This window comes from Tupaia chinensis, unplaced genomic scaffold, assembly GCF_000334495.1.
Source record: "Tupaia chinensis unplaced genomic scaffold, TupChi_1.0 Scaffold000316_1, whole genome shotgun sequence".
Lineage (NCBI taxonomy): Eukaryota > Metazoa > Chordata > Mammalia > Scandentia > Tupaiidae > Tupaia > Tupaia belangeri.
Window position 1 is genome coordinate 10,237,530 of NW_006159809.1, and position 19,869 is coordinate 10,257,398.

General features: G+C 40.5%; 1 long non-coding RNA gene across 1 annotated transcript; it reads left to right on the forward strand.

Annotated features, from left to right (window-relative positions):
* The first annotated feature begins 3,288 nt into the window (after positions 1 to 3,288).
* LOC114008268 (uncharacterized) lies at positions 3,289 to 10,072 on the forward strand. Its single transcript, XR_003549824.1, has 3 exons — positions 3,289 to 3,448; positions 4,623 to 4,667; positions 9,802 to 10,072. It is a non-coding gene; the product is annotated as an uncharacterized LOC114008268 (long non-coding RNA).
* Positions 10,073 to 19,869: the final 9,797 nt, after the last annotated feature.

Consider the following 19,869-nt stretch of genomic DNA (forward strand, 5'->3'; position numbering starts at 1 on the left):
GCAGGAGAATGAGTCAGATGAAAATTAGGAAATTGTGAAGCAAAAGAAAGACTTTTCACATTAAAAAAAAAAGCTTATTTATTTCATCTATGAGAGAGAGAAAGAGAGACAGACACCTCCAACAGGGTCATCACACTGCCATCCACCCCCAGGCACAGCCAACACGGATCAGTGTCATGATCAGCTGTGTCAGCATGCCCAGAGAAGTCCTGGGATGCAAACTCAAAATCTTCCTGCTTGGGTACAGTTGCATTATTGCAGCACTACTGCCTAGTCTGAAGGTTTCTAATAACTTAAGAGAGTAGCTGATAGCAAAGGCTGGGGTGGAGAAGGTGCTGGACGGGGTTAGTAATATGAAACTAAAATGGAAGATCTGAGAGATGGGAAAGGCAAAATCCATGAAAGATTTTGGAAAAAAGGTAAAAGCCCCATTGAGGAGGGATAAATATTCAGGCAAGGACTACCTGCTATCAAGACTTGAAACTGAAAAGCAAAATGCAATCTAGTAGCTGTCGGCTTGTTGACTTCCTAAGTAGAAGCCTTTGATGTTTCCACCTAACTATGCATTTTGTGCTGGGGCAGGGCTGGGGGTGGGTAAAAGCTCTCAGGGGTTGCATTGCTTATTCTTCAGTCATTCTTTTTAATTTAGTGGCATTAATTCAGTGGAAATATATTATTTTACAAATGATTATTATTTCACTTTCTATTGAGAAATTAAAAACATAGCAAAAGCAGAAAGAATATTATGATCTTTAAGGTATTCATAACTCATTATCCAGTTCTAATAATTATCAATCTTGACACGTAGTTATTTTTGGATGATGAGATCAGGGGAATTTTAACCACCAAATATTTAACATAGAGATTTTTAGGGGACTGTTTTTTATTTTTTGGTAAGGACAAATTGGCACAATTATGGAAGCAGACAGCAAGACCTGCTGAGATTGGCCTTTGCTGGCCTCTGCTATAGGCAAAACCTCAGTATCAAATGGTGGCCAGGCAGAATGACAAAGGAGTCTTGCAGGTTTCACTGCTGTAAGCCCTTTCCTTGACCCATGGGACCCTCTTCCAGACATCCTGGAGCTCAGGATCTCTTTACTTGTCTATTAGTAAAGTACCTTCAAAAAATGTTTTGCTATACTTACCTCAGAATGGCTGGCTGGTAATATTTCATGTGTATTTGCTAGGGATATTAATTTTAATGGAGAACAAGAAACTAGGTGAAACAAATCCATTAATTCCAGAATTGCAGGTGTCAGGCATTAGGTTAGGGAACACATTTTTTCAAGGTATAGGGCCTGGACCCTCAAAACTGCCTAATGTAGGCTGCCACCTATTTCTATGCACAAGCCAGCCCCAGCATGTGGGTGATGCCTCTGACCCAGGGAAGCTAGATCATCTTCACAGTTTTCAGGGCACAGCTCCCTTCTCTGAGGGCTGGTCAACCTTGTGCCTGTGACTTCAGGATCTCTCTCCATGGCCAAAGTCAAGACAGCTGTAGTTAACTGCTAGGGTTTGAGACAGGAACGTGCAGCTATTCACTTCACGTTTTCTCTCTTCTGTTCTCTCCCTAGCAAGGGTTATCCACCCTCTGCTGCCTTCTGAAATGATTATTAATGGAATCTGCTTCACTTTTTCTGAACTCAGTTTTTCCTCTTATTCCTGATTATTTAAATTCTGCCAGGCTCTTGTTCACATCCTTTGCCTGCTGGCGTTTGATTTACAGTTGGTTTTTCTTCTACTCAGGTCTTCCGTTGCTATTCCTATCAAAGGCTCACTCTCTCCTCTCTTCTTTGAGTTTGCATCGAATGGAGCAAATGAAAATATACTTTTCAAATTTTACTAGCTCAATTATTCTATTTTACATGAAGCCACACCGGCAATCACACTGATCTCTAAGACTCAGGCAATCCAAGGGCTGAGTGAAAATATCAGGTATACTCACATATTCCTGGTCACTTACATTACTATGATTTTATCTCAAAGAATATTATGGATTTAAGCATGTGGCAAATCACATTAAAATTATTTTAACCAATGATAAAAAGGTAAATCATTAACATTTTTTAATGAATTAGCACTAGGCAACTACTGTGGGTCTAGCATATGCTTTCCCAAAAGGTTGATGTCCTGTAAGTCCTTATAGAAATAAGGAAAAAAGAGTGAAAGCGTTATGCAGGTTAAGCCTTGAAATTGCTACCTGGTTTTTCTTTAAGAGTTTAGCTTGAGTTTTATCTCATCTACTTTATGAATTTTTTTCAGTCATCATCACCAGAAAGTCCATTGTTGAATTCATCCATCCCATTATTCCTCTACCCACTCATGTATTGGGTTGTTGGAAAAATCATGATACAGTTTTGCATAGAAAAAGATGCCATGACTTTTCTGATGACCCAGTATCTAGCTCTCCACTTATTTAACCCTCCCTCCACCCACCCACTCATATACCAATCTAGTACTCTCTGCAAAGTAGTACTATGCAAATATTGACCACACAAAGAAGAGTCTAGCCCATGCCCCCAAGGGGCTCACACTCTGGTAAGAGAGAATTTATAATAATAATGGCAACGGTGAGGATTACAAGATCATAATGGAGCACACCAATGAAGTGCCTGGCACATAGAAGACTCTCTGAAAAGGTTTGTCCTCTAACTAGTTTTTAAAGAATTTGATTAATTTATTTCTTCCATGAGTGAGAGAGACAGAGAGAAATAGAGAAACTAAGAGACAGCACTGATGCCATGATGCAACCCCAGTCTCAACCAGCCCTAAATCATGTGCACACTCAGGGAGATCTTCAGACATGAACCCAGAATCTTCTCTGTCAGTCAGTCTTGCAGTGTTGTGTCACTGTACCCTTGTCTGACTCCTGCCCTTCTCTAAATTCTATTCTTATCTCGCCACTGATTTTGGCTCCCCAAAGGCAAGGGCCAAACATATATATATTTTTTTTTTCTATAGGGTGTTTGCACTTGCCAGAAAGACAGAGAAAGACAGAGACAGAAAGTGAGAAGTTGCCCCCCAGGGAGGATGGTCATACTGCAATCTCTTCTCCTCCATTCTCTTTAGGGATCTTGGGCACGCATGCACAAGTACCTGGCATGAGTTTAAGTCACCGGGTCTGGGACTCAAACTATGGTCGACTACATGGGAGTCCAGTGACATAGCCATTATGCCAACTGCTGGTCCCTCAAACATATTCTTGTTCATGGCGGGAGCTTAGCAACTATCTGATGAGCAAATAAAGGCTTTGCTGAGCCTTGTGAGACCTGCCTTTGTCAGCTCTTAGTTCCCTTCTCCTTGATTTTAGGAGTCACGTTGACATATTGTAGAATACTGTCCATCTCTCCCAATGGCTCATGATCTTCAAAGCCTTCAACCAGCCTTCAATGAATTACCTGATCACAATCTTCAGGGGGTGGAATCTGGAAATCTTACTCTCTCTCAGGTGATTCACATGATCTACCAGTTTGGGGAGCTACTAAACCCAGAGTGTTTCCTTTTCTCTAATAGTCAAGTATTCTATTTAGTATCAAATATAGGATGTCCAGTTAAATTTGAAATTCAGATAAATAATGACATTTTTTAGCATAAACATATCTCATATATCATACAGAACATACTTAGACTAAAAAAGTATTTGTTCATCTAAAATGTAAATTTAACTGGGTGTCCTATATTTTTATTTACTGTATCTGATAATCCCAGTCCCATAATGATGGAGGCAAGGAAAGGAGGCTAAACATTTTATCTACTCCCTATCACCTTCTGAGATGCACAGGGAGCTCCTCCTCTGACTGACTTTATCCTCAATAAAACACATGATCATTACTGGGCTAGCTGAGATTCTTGAGATTTAATTTCTCTCCCTGCAGACTTTATTTTCTTTAATCTGCCAGTGAAGTAGATTTTAGTGTTGCAGTGAAAAATATTCCTTTTTTAAAAAAGATTTTTGCTATGGGGTGTGTGCACTTGTCAGAGAGAGACATTGAGAGAGAAAGTGAGAAATCATCTCCAAGGGGAGGAGGGCCATGCCGCAATCCCTTCTCCTGCATCCTCCTAAATGGGATTTTGGGCATGCACGCACGCACACCCAGTTTGATTTTTGGGACTTCAACTGTGGTCAGCCATGTGGGAGTTCACCACCATAGCCACTCTGCCACCTGCTGGCCCACCAAAATATTCTCTTTGAGAATTCTGGCCTTTGCAGTTCCCGGTGATCACATTTTTGTCATCATATGGCAACCTGTGACAAATAATACAGCCCACAACTCCCCTTCACCACTTACCACTAGCCCTATTTCCTCAATTTGTGTTCTCAGCTCATTCTCTTCTCATTTTTTATTATGGTCTGCAAAAGACTGAAAAAATGAAAAAAATATTCTGAGCTTAATCAAAAGTCTATCTAATAATAATGAGTCCTGCGGCAGGCTTGTAAAGAACTCAGATCAGTCACACTTAACCATAATGGTCCTATAAAGTAATGAAGACTCAAGTGGTCCTTATTAGGTATCAAGCTGTGAATCAGAACACATCCCACATTCTGATTGCTGAAGCAAATAGGTAATTGATGCGACAGAATGGCCATTAATATTATTGTTATTACTTATTTTTTTCCCCAGACGTAACAGCTAGAAGCCTGCCTCGAGCCTCCTGGGGCATACCAGGTGTGTAGGGTGAGGGTTGCCCTTGTATTAAATCTTCAAATGGTTTGCACTAATAAATTTTGTATTGAAATAAGTAATGACCACACTTAACGACCAGTTTGTTTGAGTGTTAACAGCTTGAGAGCCAACAAACAAGTCATTAACAGGTGCTAACTTCTGCTTTCTGGTTTAAACAGTCCATTCTCCTCTCTCTCTTGTTTAGGTTGGGGGCTTATGCAAATTCCTGGTTGGGTTTTTCAATGTTCTTGGGAGAGGAAGCTCTTATTAATCAGTTAGGCACCTCTCTGCTAATGACATCTCTTTCCCAGGATTATTTCTGATGTACTCCATAGCTGAATGAGTATTTTTTTCAATCCACTTTTTTTTTTCCTTCTGAAAGATGAACGTTTCCTGGAATAGTTGGATCCTGGAATAAATTAGATTAAGAGTCCTGGAGAAAAATCCACTCTTGAGACATGAAATCTACTAGGGAGAAGGAATACAAATAGGTTGAAAATATCACAGAGTTTGAGGCAGCAGTTATGTCCACTGGGCAGACATGACAAAGATGATCATCTTTATGCTAGAAATGAGCCAACATTTCTATTTGAAGAGAGTGTGATCAACCCACCATTAGTCCAATATGTGCCTGTAACGGGGCGGGGTCCTCCCGAGAACACCTTCTCACAATCTCTCTTGGTTTCTTTCTCTTGCCTTTGCCACATTATTAACAAGTAGAAAGGATTCTTCTCTCTTGGGAGAATGGGGTTAGGGTGATGTGGTGGAGAGTATGTTTGGGTTTTTGTTTCTTAAATGTCTCATTGCTTTTTCTTAATATATTTCATTTAATTTATTTATTCTTATATGATCAGTTATTTAATTAGGTTCTTGGCAAAAAATTTGGAACACCAATTTGTGAGGATAAACTCCATTTGTAAGGGCAAACACGGATCGCAGGTAGCCCCGTAGCTGAGGAACAGCTTTGATTTTTGGTAAAATTTGCGAGTCCACAGCTTTCTGATCAACCTCGCGCTGCTCTGAAATCTCGTATTTCTCCTCTGTGTCAAAGATCTCACCTTCCTGGCGTCTGGGGTTCCGCAATTTCTTTTTCTTGAAGTAAGCATTGGTAAGGTGCTTTGGGATTGTTACTTTGCTAATATTAATTTTTCGTGGAGGTGGCCATGACAAATTTCTAGTGTGTTCTACGCAGTGGAACTCGATTGAGAATCAGTGGTCCAGTCATAAGTAGCAAGTCACTGCTCAGCTACTTCAGGAAAACCACTCTCTTGCCTCTGTTTTCCTCTTGACATGCCCTTCCTGGAATACATGGCAGACTGGGAGTATCTGCCGATGCCCCAGACTTGGACAAGGTTTCAGATGCAATGGGGCTTCCCTTTCTTGGGCGTTTTAGCCTTGGGGTCACCCTTTTTAACCTTGCCACTGGCATCAGCCTTCTTGGCTTCAGGTTTCTTCTCCTTAGTATCCTACTTCTCAGCTTTTCCACCTGCCATCTTATATAGTGGGAAAGAGCAATATATTTTATTTTCTTTTATTTTCTTTTAATTTCTTTTATAAATTCAATTACTATACATCACTTAGTTTGTAAAGTGAATTTTCCCAACATAAATACGCTTCATGCAAGTCCAGTTGGGGATACTAAACCCATAATCAATAGAAAATAATCCATTTCTGTGTCCCATAAATTCTTGACTCTATTTTTCTCCTTAATGTCTTTCCTCACACTCCCCTCCATCTCCCACCCTCTTCCCACACTGTATCCAGTATCCATAACCATTTTCGATATTTCTATATTTTCTAGTCTTTCAGTTTCCACTATGGAATATGGACAGTCAGTATATATTAAGTGGAGACATCCAATGTCTCTCTTTCATAGCCTGGCTTGCTTCACTCAGCAGTAAATGTCCCATTTCATTGCATGAGTTTCCTATAGACAGAAGCGAAGTCAGTAAACAAGAAGTCCAAGTTCTGTCTGATGATTGTCTTTACCATCTGTTGTGTATGAAGGGTGCATGGGATTACATACAAAAAAATGTGGTGCTTCCCAAACTATTTGTGGCAATGTTATATCTCTGTAAAGCTTCTAAATGTTTTTCTCTCATTTTCTGTACTTATCTCATCCTGGTAACAAATTCTATATGAACCAGTATCAGTCCACATTTTGGGCAACACCTGTCACAAAACCTTACATCTTGTCTTTTTATATTTTATTTTGTTTTTTAGTTGCCCGAGTGCATATACTCTCCAGAGAAAGAGAGAGAGAGAAAGAGAGAGAGAGAGACTGAGAGAGAGAAAAGGAGAAAGCACTTCCCATGGGAGATGGTCATGTTGCAGTCCTTCTCTTCTTTCTCTCACTCCTTTAGGGATTTTAGGTGGACGTGCACGCACATACACACACACACACATGCCTAGCATGTTTTCCAAGCTGCTGGATCTGGAATTTGAACTGGGCAGTCAGCCATGTGGAATCCAGTTCCCTTAACTGCAAGGCCATGGGATGGTCAGGGTCTTGCCTTTTAGTTCGGAGTAGATAGGAGATGATGGCTCAGCACATCTCACAATGCTCATTTCTTTATGAAGCCTTTATAGGTGAAGGGTGGACAATGACAGGGAGTTATTTGAACAAGTGACATTTGCCTTGGCTCTCAATATCTTTAGCAAAATCTTTGGTGATATTTGACTGATAAAAAGGAAGCAGCTTATTAAAACAATTTTCCCTCCTGGGTGTTCTTTAGACCAGGGTGGTTAGAGCACTTGTCTTGGCTAATCAAAGACTAGGCAGAGAAACGTAAGCACCTTCCTTGGCAATGGAGTCGCCAATATTGATTTTGGAGTGTTGGGGAGGAAAGGTGAGAGACGGTTGGGTCCTCTCACACATGGAAGCAATTCAGGAAATGGGTCTTTTATATGATTCAGTGTACTTTCTACGTGTTAGAATCTTCAAACCTTAGTAATGTAGCTTATGGGGATGATGGGAACAATCTGTAAAATGGCGTTTTAAAAGCACCTTGAAGTTTTCCTCTCAGATGCTATGAGGTTTAAGTGCATTATGCCTTCTTGTTTATGGTTATTTTCAATTTGCCACAGGATTGGAACTAAAAAAGCACTGTCTCAAATTGTGAGTGGGGTCTGACACTTTAATACGTTTCTTTTAAAGGCCATCTACATATTGCTCAACTCATACTGGGAAGCAAAACTATTCAAGTTAAAAGAGAACATTATTTTATGAAGACTTGATATTGCTTAATAGCCAGCAATAATCATATGAATATTAACTTTAATTTTTATAAGAAGATTGGCTGATTTTAAACTAAAAAGTCCATGTGTTCTAATTCTAGCATTGTAATCATTGGAGTTCATTTCTTTTCCTTGCTCATTCTCTTCTTATTAATATGAAGGTTCTCCAAAAAGTTCATGGAAAATGGACTGTACCAAAATTTACTGTACCAAAAAAACCCTGTATTTTAATTATATTTTTCCACAAACTTTTAATTTTGTAACTGCTAGAGGGCATGTGTGCTTGCAAGAGGAAGATAGATACACACACACACACAGAGAGAGAGAGAGAGAGAGAGAGAGAGAGAGAGAGAGAAAGAGAGAGAAAGCACCACCCTTATGGAGCATGGTTATGCCGAAATTCCTTCTCCTCCAACTCTCCATCCTATTGGGATTTGGGGCACACACATACACATGTCCTCAGTGTGATTTTTCAAACCACCAGGGCTGGGATTTGAATCACGGCTGAGTGAAATCTGGCTACCTTAATCACTCGGCCATGAGGTTGGCCCTTTCCACAAACTTTGTTTTTTTTTAAATTAATTAATTATTATTATTATTATTTTTGAGAGATTTTCGCTATAGGGCGCGTGCGCTCGCCAGACAGACAGAGAGAGAGACATAGAGACAGAAAGTGAGAAATCACCCCCCAGGGGGGATGGTCACCCTGCAATCCCTTCTCCTCCATTCTCCTCTCGGGATCTTGGGCACGCACGCACACGCGCCTGGCGTGAGTTCTAAGCCACTGGGTCTGGGATGCGAACTGCGGTCGACTACGTGGGAATCCAGCGACATAGCCATTACAACTGCCAGTTCCCTCCACAAACTTATTGAAGTCTTCTTATACACTAGAGGTCTAGAGAGTTCAATCTGTATCTTTAGCTAGTATCTATGGTACGCTATTATGAGGCAGGATGCTGGGCACTGAAATTCAAAAGGAAATAGGAAATGTTCCCTGCCATTCCTTGTGCTTGCAACGGAGCGGGGAGGCAGTCTGACATTCAGGAGAGGCATAGCTAGACACTCTAGGAATGCAGAGGAGGACAGAATCACTTCTATGCCATGGCCTGCAGGGAAGGGAGAAATAATATTTGAAACACAGGTCAGTGAACTTTCTATGAAGGACAAGATGGTAAAGATTTCAGGTCTTGCAGACTAGATAATCCTGGCTATGACATTGTAGCTGTAGCCTGGCTGTGTTTCAATAAAACTTTATTTACAAAAACAGGTGGTTGGCCAGATATTGCCTATGGGCCATAGTTTGTCAGTGCCTGTTGTAGACTTTGAAGGGATGGTAGATTCTGGACAGGTGGGATGTGAGAGTTGAGCTGTGTGTGGAGATGGGAGTAGGAGTGAGGATAGATCGGTAGGTACAGGTAGCAAACAAGTATTAAGAATAATTGTGAAGGGCCTGTGGCCAAGATATAATAGAGAAGAAGATATTTTTATGGAAATAAAGGAGAAAAGAACCTGAAAAGAAATGTGGGCTCATTCTAAAAAATGTGGATGCTATTCTGGACTTAATCTTGAAGATAATAGGGAAAAACTGTATTGACCAGTACACAGTCAGGCTATAATGCTCTAAAAATTAGACAAAACAAATAAAGAAACTACTTACAGAATATTTTCAGACTGTGCTTCATTTCTAGTACACAAAAACGTCTGATGTGGGTAAGGCTACTCTCCAGGATGACAGCAAATCATCCTTAATATGATGACCCAGTGATGGTTTGTGGCTCTGCCATCTCGATACTTGGCTGCCAGAATCACTACAGCTGGAGAAAAAAAAAAGAGTGTGGAGAAGTCACACATGCTTCTAAATGCCTTGGTTCAGAAGTGATACTCTCCTTTTCAATCACAGATCAATGGCTGGAGGTTATTACACGGACTGATGCAACTGCAAGAAGTCTGGAGAAGAAATCAGCGTAGGTGATCACTAGAAGTCTCTACCACATTATCTACAGGCAGAATGAAGCCAAGGACAAGTCAGGAGGGGATGGCATAATCCCAGAATTACTTTTGGAAGACTAATTTGTTAGTGTAGCACGGCCTATAGTAGAAGAAGGCAGGGAGATCAATTCAGAAGTTTCTACAGAAACAAAAGCTTGAACTAATGTAGTGGCTAAGGAAATGGGAACTAAATAAAAAATATTAAGGAATTTCAGTCTGGTTGGGCATGAGGACAAAGAAAAGACTAGAATGAATTTTTTTCTTGGATTATAGCACAGGAATGTGTGCTGGGGAGCCAGAAAGAAGGAATATGTCTTAGAAGATACACAATTCAATTTGGGGTGCATATTGATTTTGGAGTGTTGGGTAGACATCCAGGTAGAAGTTTCTGTCAAAGTTAGAAGTTGGGAGAGTGTGATTTTACATATGATAATTGAAGCTGTAAGGGTAGGTGAGTTACTAAATGACAAAAAATAAAAAAGAGATAAGAAAGCAACTGGGAAGGGAATGGGATAAAGTAGGAAGAAAATAAGTTAACAGAGGACTAGCAAGGTGGAGATGCATTCCCTTCATAAAACTGGGGTGAGAAAGTTTCGAAAGTGAGAATATTTAAAATTGACAAAAACTGCAGGAGGATGAAAGGCATGTTGAAATGGATACTGCTGGTTTTTCTTGGATCTCCTTTAGTGTTTCTGGATGTCCCTTAGGCAGCCTCCATGTTCTTTTGGCTCCTACTGCCTTCACCTGCAACTCCTTTCATGAAGATGCCTTCAGGCTACTGGAATGACTTTGCTGGCAAGTTTGGAGAGAAGGAAGTATATGAATTTATCTTTCCTACCTCCCATCTGAGCCACGTGGGACCCAGCCATCTTAAATACCTTACCACTGGTTGGCCCCTTAGTCTGTTTTAGAACAGGTCCATGTGAGTGCCACAGAATACATGCATTGTGACAGACTTAAAATCAGTTGTTGCATGGACAAAAATCTTCCCATATAGATAGCTGTGGTGGGAAAAAATATTCTGGAGAGGAGAATCTTGGTCCTAATTCTTAGACCATTTTAAAAATGATTTGAAAGTATTTTTTTTTTCTAATACTCTTAATAGGGGCCTTGCACCCCCTTAAAGACGTTCGTTCAATAAAGAGGAAGCGTAGCAACTTTTCTGACTTGGGAAGGGGTAGGGGTCAAGGCAGAAAGGAGGTGGAAGAGGTCTTACCATTTTTTTGTGAGAGTCTGGAATTTAACTTAAGTCATTAACTATTAGGCATTAAAAAGGGGCCTTTATTTTTGCAAGGGAATTTATGGCCTTTTATATGTTTATTTTTCCTTCACTATTGGGCATCCAAGGAAGAAAGAACATAAGGGTCAGAGATCCCCCCATGTCCAACGACGGGCCACATCTCCCCAGGTTTCATAGCTTAAGGTACTCCCTGGGATGGAGTGATCAGGGAGGGGTCTAGAGTTTGCCTCACTTCTCTAGGGTCAATCTTCCGGACATTCATTCTTACCCGATTGAACTTGGCTCCACCCTGCTCTCCCATATCCAATGTCACTTAGACTCTCTTCTTCTTATTTTCATGCCATTCAATGTGTCAGACTTTCTTCTTGTTCTGTGAGAAATAAAATGTAACATGATCTATAATAGCACCTTCAAAGGGTTTTCCTGGTAGGAGAGAAGTCTTTTTATGTACCTAAGGAGGTTAAACTTAACTAAACTCAAACTTAACTAAAATTTTAAGTATTCAGAGGGAGAGATTCCTGGACTGGACTGGGTGTTCTATAAAGGCTTCTTGGTAGAAGTAAAGGGTGGGACCAGCAGGTGGCACTGTGGTTAAGATGTTGGACTCACACAAGGCCAATGGAAGATTGAGTCTCAGACCTGACGGCATAAAAATCTTGCTGGGCGTGTATGTATGGATGCCCAAAATTTCAGAAGAATGGAGGAGAAGGGATCGCTATATGGCCATCCTCCCTTGGGGGTGATTTCTCACGTTCCATCTCACTCTCTCTATCTGGAGAGTGCACGTGCTCTATGGTTAAAAAAAAAAGCCCTTAAAACAAAACAAAATAAAACAAAACAAAACGAAAGAAGTCAGGGCTGGTAGAATTGGCAGAATTTGGGTGAGAAAGCTCAGAAGAGGGTACAGGGCCTCTGACAAGTGCCAGGTGTATGCATGAAGGAACTTCACCAAGTTCCGGGAGAATGGAATTGCAGTATGAGTTTATTATGGTGAAAACTTTTGAAATCCATGCAGTTTTTTCATCATGCAAATGTTCCAGGAACTTTTTGAAGACCACTTATATGCATCATCTGCAATGTATCCCTAAGCAAATTCATTGCATAAAGGAGACATCGATTTGTTTTCATTCTCAAGGCAAATGAGTTAAGGAGGTTAAACTTAACTAAACTCAAACTTAACTAAAATTTTAAGTATTCAGAGGGAGAGATTCCTGGACTGGACTGGGTGTTCTATAAAGGCTTCTTGGTAGAAGTAAAGGGTGGGACCAGCAGGTGGCACTGTGGTTAAGATGTTGGACTCACACAAGGCCAATGGAAGATTGAGTCTCAGACCTGACGGCATAAAAATCTTGCTGGGCGTGTATGTATGGATGCCCAAAATTTCAGAAGAATGGAGGAGAAGGGATCGCTATATGGCCATCCTCCCTTGGGGGTGATTTCTCACGTTCCATCTCACTCTCTCTATCTGGAGAGTGCACGTGCTCTATGGTTAAAAAAAAAAGCCCTTAAAACAAAACAAAATAAAACAAAACAAAACGAAAGAAGTCAGGGCTGGTAGAATTGGCAGAATTTGGGTGAGAAAGCTCAGAAGAGGGTACAGGGCCTCTGACAAGTGCCAGGTGTATGCATGAAGGAACTTCACCAAGTTCCGGGAGAATGGAATTGCAGTATGAGTTTATTATGGTGAAAACTTTTGAAATCCATGCAGTTTTTTCATCATGCAAATGTTCCAGGAACTTTTTGAAGACCACTTATATGCATCATCTGCAATGTATCCCTAAGCAAATTCATTGCATAAAGGAGACATCGATTTGTTTTCATTCTCAAGGCAAATGAGTTTGTGTAGACAGCACAGGAGCTCATTAACTGCTTGGCGAATTTAGTACAGGCAGTTTCTGAGAGATTGGAATGCTGAGCCTGGCAACACTGAAGGATCACTCTATCAATATTTAGTGAGAGACTCCGAATTACAAGGTTCCTACTAAGAAGATGCTATCAGGGGTACAGGAAGAAAGATGTCCCTGCCCTTGAGAAACATATAGTCAATGATGGGACATGGACACAGGCAGAAATTTAACAATTCAAAGCTCTGAAAGGATCAATATAAATAAGTGGTACACCAAAATTACTAGAAGAATTTTGAATAGATTTAGGTAGTTGAGTATTGACTATACCAAATGTGACTTTTTTTTTTTCTTTTTAAATACAAACTCTTGGCTTTTGAGAAATAAGACAAAAACAAAAACAATGACAATAAAAACATTCGAAGGAAACACACAATTTTCTCAGAAGACATTATATTGCATCTGAACATCTTAGTTTCTTCATTTTCTATCAGTGTTTTGATTTCATTTAGTGTCATGGTAGAGTAGATAAGCGTGGAGAAGGAAGTCCTACAGTTACCTTCTGAATCTGTGCTCAGTCATTACTTTCCTCTTTTTTCTTACTATTCATGTCAGAGCTGATCTGCTAATGTACCACCATAAACTGTTTGAATGTTACCTCTTTCCTTGTCATGTGTCCACTTACCTATGGAGGAGCTAATGAACAATGGAAAGGCAGGGGTATACTACACAGGTCTGGAGAAATGGTGAAGGGAGGAGGAGGGACTGTGGTAGATCTGAAAGACTGCGTCCGTGTTTCTGAAATGAACACATGTTTGTCCTTAGACAGGAAGACATTTCAATAACTAATGGATGGATCTTCTAGCTCCCATTTTAGGGAATCATCCCTTCTTGACCTCAGATTTAGTTCTTGGTTTCTTGACTATGACCTAAGTATGGATAAAAGTCCCTCTATAGTGGAAAAGAGAAATTTCACAGATAACCCAGATGTAACCCAGCCAGACAGCAAAGAGTTGACTGTGCCATACCTAATTGACAGTGGAGGGGTAACCTCAAGTTACGTGCCTTTTGACTAAAGTTCTGTATTAGCCATTTGCTTAGAAGGAGCAGATGTTTTGGCTCTGGTGGTCACTGCTCACCTCTGCCTGGGAGGTGCATCAATCACTTTAATTATAATGGAACGTGGGGCCAGGAACTGAAGGAGAAAAATCAACCCAATCCCAAGAACAATCTTTCTTGATGAATTCTCCCCTAAATCGAAACAATTCACTGGGTATCCCAGCTGGGGTTCATATGCTTTTGATTACTGTGGGCTATTTAGCTCTACAAAATGACAGGCTGCTTAATGGACTTTTAATGGTTATAGGTTTCTCTCTTTTTTTTAATGAGCTTCACCAGTTTGTTACTAATGCCCTGTAGAAATTTGGCGAGGGGCCAGTCTTGATGTTACACATTTCTGGTTTCCAGGCGGCATACACGAAACCCTTGTAGCCAGTGGGGAAGTATGTTGGCAATCGTAGAGTGATGCCATTAGGGCAGGGAGAGCAGGGAAGCTAATCGAGTGCCCTGCAGTTCTAATAATTATGTCATCTTAGAGAAGGTGGTTGCGCTTTGTAACTGGAGTTACCCTGAAGGCTTCTAGCTTCAAAGGTTTTGGGATGCCAGGTGACAGGAGGGCTTGCCATCGCAAGCTTTGCCTTCCATGTTGTTGGTAAAAAGTGTCCTTCACAGTCTCAGTTGTATCTCATCCACCAAAGGATCTGTGAACCTCTTTTTCCCAGGGGTAGGTTTTATTCAATCATGTTTGTCAATCATGTTTGTATCTTTGGTATCTGGTGCCAAATTGGGCCCAGAGTAGGTATTCGATTCGTGTCTCTGAATGAGAGGACACAAATGAATAGGAGGAGTTGGGGAGAAGAGCTTTTACTGAAGAGACTCACTTTGTGGGATTTTAGCTAAAAGCATATGATCTGGATTAAGAGAACTGTGGCGAGAGTAGTGAGAGATAAGAGACACAGGGCATCTTGCTTCACTAGCAACAGTAAAAACAGCTCCCATTTCTTGTCATGCTAAACACTTAGCATACCTCTTCTCAGTCCTTACAACAATGCTGAAAGGTAGGCAGAGGTATGCTGGTAAATGTTTAACAACCACCTCCAAAGGGCTAGTGGGGAAAGATGCCCAGATTTTATAACTTTTGCTCATTTCTGAGGTAAATAATCCTGCCATAGCCTGTGACAAACTATGTGATCTCAACCACCAGGAAAAATTCTAGAAGTTTAATAACTAGCTTTTGTGAGCTGACATGAGTATACCACCAGAGATAGGTATCATTTAATTTACAGATGTAGAGGCCAAGTGTGAAAGAAGTAAGTAACAGGCCAAAATCATGAAGAATGAAGGTCCAGAATGACTCTAAAGACTGGGTTCCTAACCATTGCACTGTACAACACCATTTTCCTGAGCTTACTTCCTGCAGTATTGAAATAGCCACAAAATTAGGAGCTAGAGTGCATGCCCATGTTTATGTAAAGCTCTCTCTGACTTTCTAGGGTGTCTCTGTTAGTTATGTATGATAGCCACAAAAAGTATACTTCTGGGTTGCATGGCACAGTGATCATGCAATGTTCCTGAGGCTGATTCACATGGGACGGGGCGTGTTCACATCCGGAGATCTCCCTAAACATGCAGGGTGCCCATGATTTAGGACTGGTTGAGGCTGGGATTGTTTGTGTCATCAAGACTGTGTTGGGGGTGTCTTCTCTTCTCTGTCTCTCTTTTTCATGCATGGAAGAAATAAATAAAATTTAAAAAAGAAAAGAAGTATAACTTATTTGAAGTATCCTGGCTTCTGGGCCACCCCTCTTCACTCAATTATGCAGTGACTGCACTTGCTTTTTGGAGATTTTCTTAACAGGGAGCAATATGCGCTCTAGTCCTGTTGTGGGATATTTACTGTAGAGCTACCTCTTCAGTTTATAGATAAGCAACTTGGGGGCTAGAGAGGTTCAATGATTTATTCAAATCTACACAGTTTGTTGGTGACAGAGCTGGAATAAAATTGAGGTCTTCTGGTTTCAAATCCAAGGCCCTTTCCTGCTTAACTATAATACAGTCTCCCTCTAAGGAATAGTAAACAGACTTGGAGTTTTAGAAAAAGGAGGTGGGGTGGATTTTCCTGCCCTGTGGTGGATGTTCTTACTCACTGCTGGTTCCCATTTTGAAAGATTCAACTTGACTTCCCTTGATTCAGGGGCAATGAGCCGAGAATTCAAGGACAGGCACCAGGAGCACGTTGTGAAGTGAATGCAGCAAACATGAAAGACATTCTTTGGAAGCTTTAGTGGATGGAGAGGAGGGGGGTAGGAAAGGTGGGGGCTCCTTGCTGAAATACCCTCATGTTTCCGAGTCCCGAGATACTACTAAATCAGACCCAGGTCATATGGTGCCTATACTTGTCTCTTGGCCCAGGGTGAAAACAGTTCACATTGTAAAATTAACTTTCCACATTTGGCTGGCCCACGCGGGCCAGCTTTCTTTCAAAGTGAGTTTGCGAATGAATGAATGAATGTGTTGACTGGGTTACTGTTCTTAGGGGAGCCTTCTTTGCATTGGACTTGGAGAAGGATTAAAGCTGGTTTTGAAAAGTGTTGGTGCTCTCCCAAACACAGCATGCTGATAGAATTCTGGTCGCACTTTTATTTGCTATGGAACAAAATGCTCTAGTTTCATGGAAGAAATAGCCCAGCAGATGGTGTTTGGTGGATGGCATGAATGTAGCCTTGTAAATAAGCATTCAAAATAGACTCACTTCCCCCCAAATTTACCATCTGCCCCTTACCCCATGAGGTCCACAGGTGGTAAAAGAAAGAAAGGAAATCGATGTTTTTCGTTGTTATTGTTACTATTTCAGTATCCCTGAGTTATGGAAATTCCCCAAATGATGGTGTTCTTAAATTTGGTTATAAAAAATTCAGGGAGGGATGCCTCCAATTTAACAGATTTTTCAGGGTTTAATCTGGGGTAAGAACAATAGTTTAATCAAATGGCATTCCCGTTTATCTTCTCCTTTTTGAAGTAGCTTCTGATGTGATCCTCTTTCTGCAGCTCTCATGGCTGATGGTCCTTTTCTATACTCTCTCCTGGCTCAAACAAGCCTCTCAATTTTACTGTTACTACACATTTCAAAGAAACAGCACAGTCTATTATGTAGAAGATCTAGAATCATACATATCTGGGTTTGAATCCTGATTTTCAGCTCCAGAGCAATGGACTATTCAATCTCTTTAAATTTCAATTTCTAATCTGTGAAATGAGGGGACTAATGGGGTCAATAACACTACTGGAGGTTATTAAGATTAAATGAGAAAATAACCTCTAGCACTTACGACAATGTAGGCAATGTTCAAAAATGTTCATTGCTATGGTTCATATCATCACCATTGTCATCAATATCATCATTATCATCATCTTCATTTCCAACTATAACACACAGCTATATAACACTGAAGAATAAAAGTGAATCCCGAGTATTGGTGATTTATTTCAGGGTGGTATGAAGAGGGTGGAACTCATCAGGCTGACTGCTCTCACTCTTTCTTTTTTTCTTTATTCCTCAAAAGGGAATTCCCATGGGCTATCAGCCAAAAAATGACTCGGAGGCTAAAATGCCGTGTGAAGTTTTTGCTGGGTTGGGTTGACTATTGAGGCATGGAAGATTTACATCAAGATTTTCTCACATTTTAAATGGTAGATGATTCAATGGGATGGACCAAGAATTGAGATTAGGAATCTGAGGTCAGATCGTTTAAAGATGACTCTATTTTTAACACAAGGGCCATGGGAATTATTGAATTTCGATTCTCCCCTACTTGTGAAGAAATAGAAGGATGGGTTTAATCTAAAGAATTAGTTTGCACAAATCTGGGCAAGGCTGTGCAGAGGACTGGATTCAGAAGACTCTACGTTTAAAAGTCTTTCAGTTTCAAGGGATGGAGAAACTTAGGGACAAAAGGGAGAGACAGACTAGGAACCAGAGAGGATGAATATCTTTATAGAGGTTCTCACTGGGGTGTGGTTGTCTTTATTTTTAGTGATTGTGTTTACATTGAAAAAAATGGGATTTGATGGGATGCAACTTATTGAGAGAAGGAAGAGCAGATATTCTGAGACTCATAGCTTTTCAAAGAACCAAAGGAGATTTGACTTGTAATACCTCATCTCTCTAGTATTTATCTGGTTCTTTTCTCAGAAACTTTCAGAGGGCAGTTAGAATTATGAAGTTCTAGTAATAAAATATGTCACAAAGATTTTCCAGCTCCATATCTTTATGTTACAGACAACACAATGATATCCAATTTTGATTACCTTCTTCCACCCAAGATTCAAAAACCAAATGTAGAGTTAGCATCCTTTTGTCCTTAGAGGAAATAGATCACCCTCATTTTTTTGGCCCATGATGCTAATAGTAAACACTGCTGAATTCAGTGTATGCTGATTAGTATGCAATTATCTTTAATCAACATTAATTGAGTGTCTAGCCTAGTGTGTACAAGGTTCTAGACACAAACTCAATGATAAATAAGACATGATCCTTGTCTTTTTATTTTTAATTGCCAGGGGACATGTGTCTCTCACTAGAGAGACAGAAAGAGAGGAGAGAGACTTTTTCCAGTGGTCACACTATAATCCCTTCTCCTTTATTTGTCTATCTTGTTGGAATTTCAGACACACATGCTCAGGTGCCTGGTATATTTTTCAAGACAGTGGGCCCAGGTTTCAAATCCTGGTCAGCGATGTAGGACCGAGTTCTCTTAACCACTAGGCTATCGGGATGGACCTAGCCCTTGCCTTTGAAAATCTTGAGACCTTGGAACCAGCAGATGGCATAGTGGTTATGCCGTTGGACTCCCACGTAGTCAGCTACGGACCTGGCAGCTTAAGATGTTGGATGTGTGTGCACACATGCCCAAAATCCCAAGAAGAGAATGGAGGAGAAGGGATGCCATGTGGCCATCCCCCTTCGGGTGATTTCTTGCTTTCTGTCTCTCCTAATAGTGCACACACCATATTAGAAGAACCCCTCTCTCTCAAAAAAACAAACAAACAAACAAAAAACAAAACAAAAAAACCTTGAGACTTTAAAGAAACAACATCAAGGTTCACTGAGATAAATGTTCTGCTAGAAATATGTAATTGGCTGTTCCAGCTTAGGGGTCAGGGTGCTGGCTTTCTGCCTCTTTACCAACTGTGACAACTTAAATAGATCAGTTGGTATTTTTGAGCTTCTAAACCATCAATTTTAAAACAATGATAACAATATCTGTCCCTCCTTCTGAGTTTTGAGGCATAAATGAGATAATATATTTCCCAATAAACTGTGAAGTGTAGTAGAAATGAAAAGAATTAATAGAAATTTGAAGGGATCCCATTCTTCAGGACTATACCCAGAAGTAAAGAGTAACAGTAGTTTATGATTTCACTTACTATCATCATTATAGGCATTATTATTATTCAGTAATTTTTTTATTTTGGAGATGTTTTTGCTATAGGATGCGTGCATTCACCAGAAAGACAGAGACAAAAAAGAGAGACAGAAAGCAAGAAATTACCCCCAGGTGGATGGCCGCAATCCCTTTTCCTCCATTCACCTCTTGAGATCTTGGGCATGCACGCACACGCGCCCGGTGTGAGCCACTGGATTCAGGACTCGAACTGCGGTGGACTACATGGGAGTCCAGCGACAGCCATTACGCCAACTGCTGATCCCCATTCAGGAATTCTTATTGAACATCTCTTTGTATGTGGCACTTTTTTACTCTCCAGCACCCTTCAATCAAACAAGCACTTCTATTCAGTATATCCAGGTGATTGTGACCAATTTATGTTTTCAGAT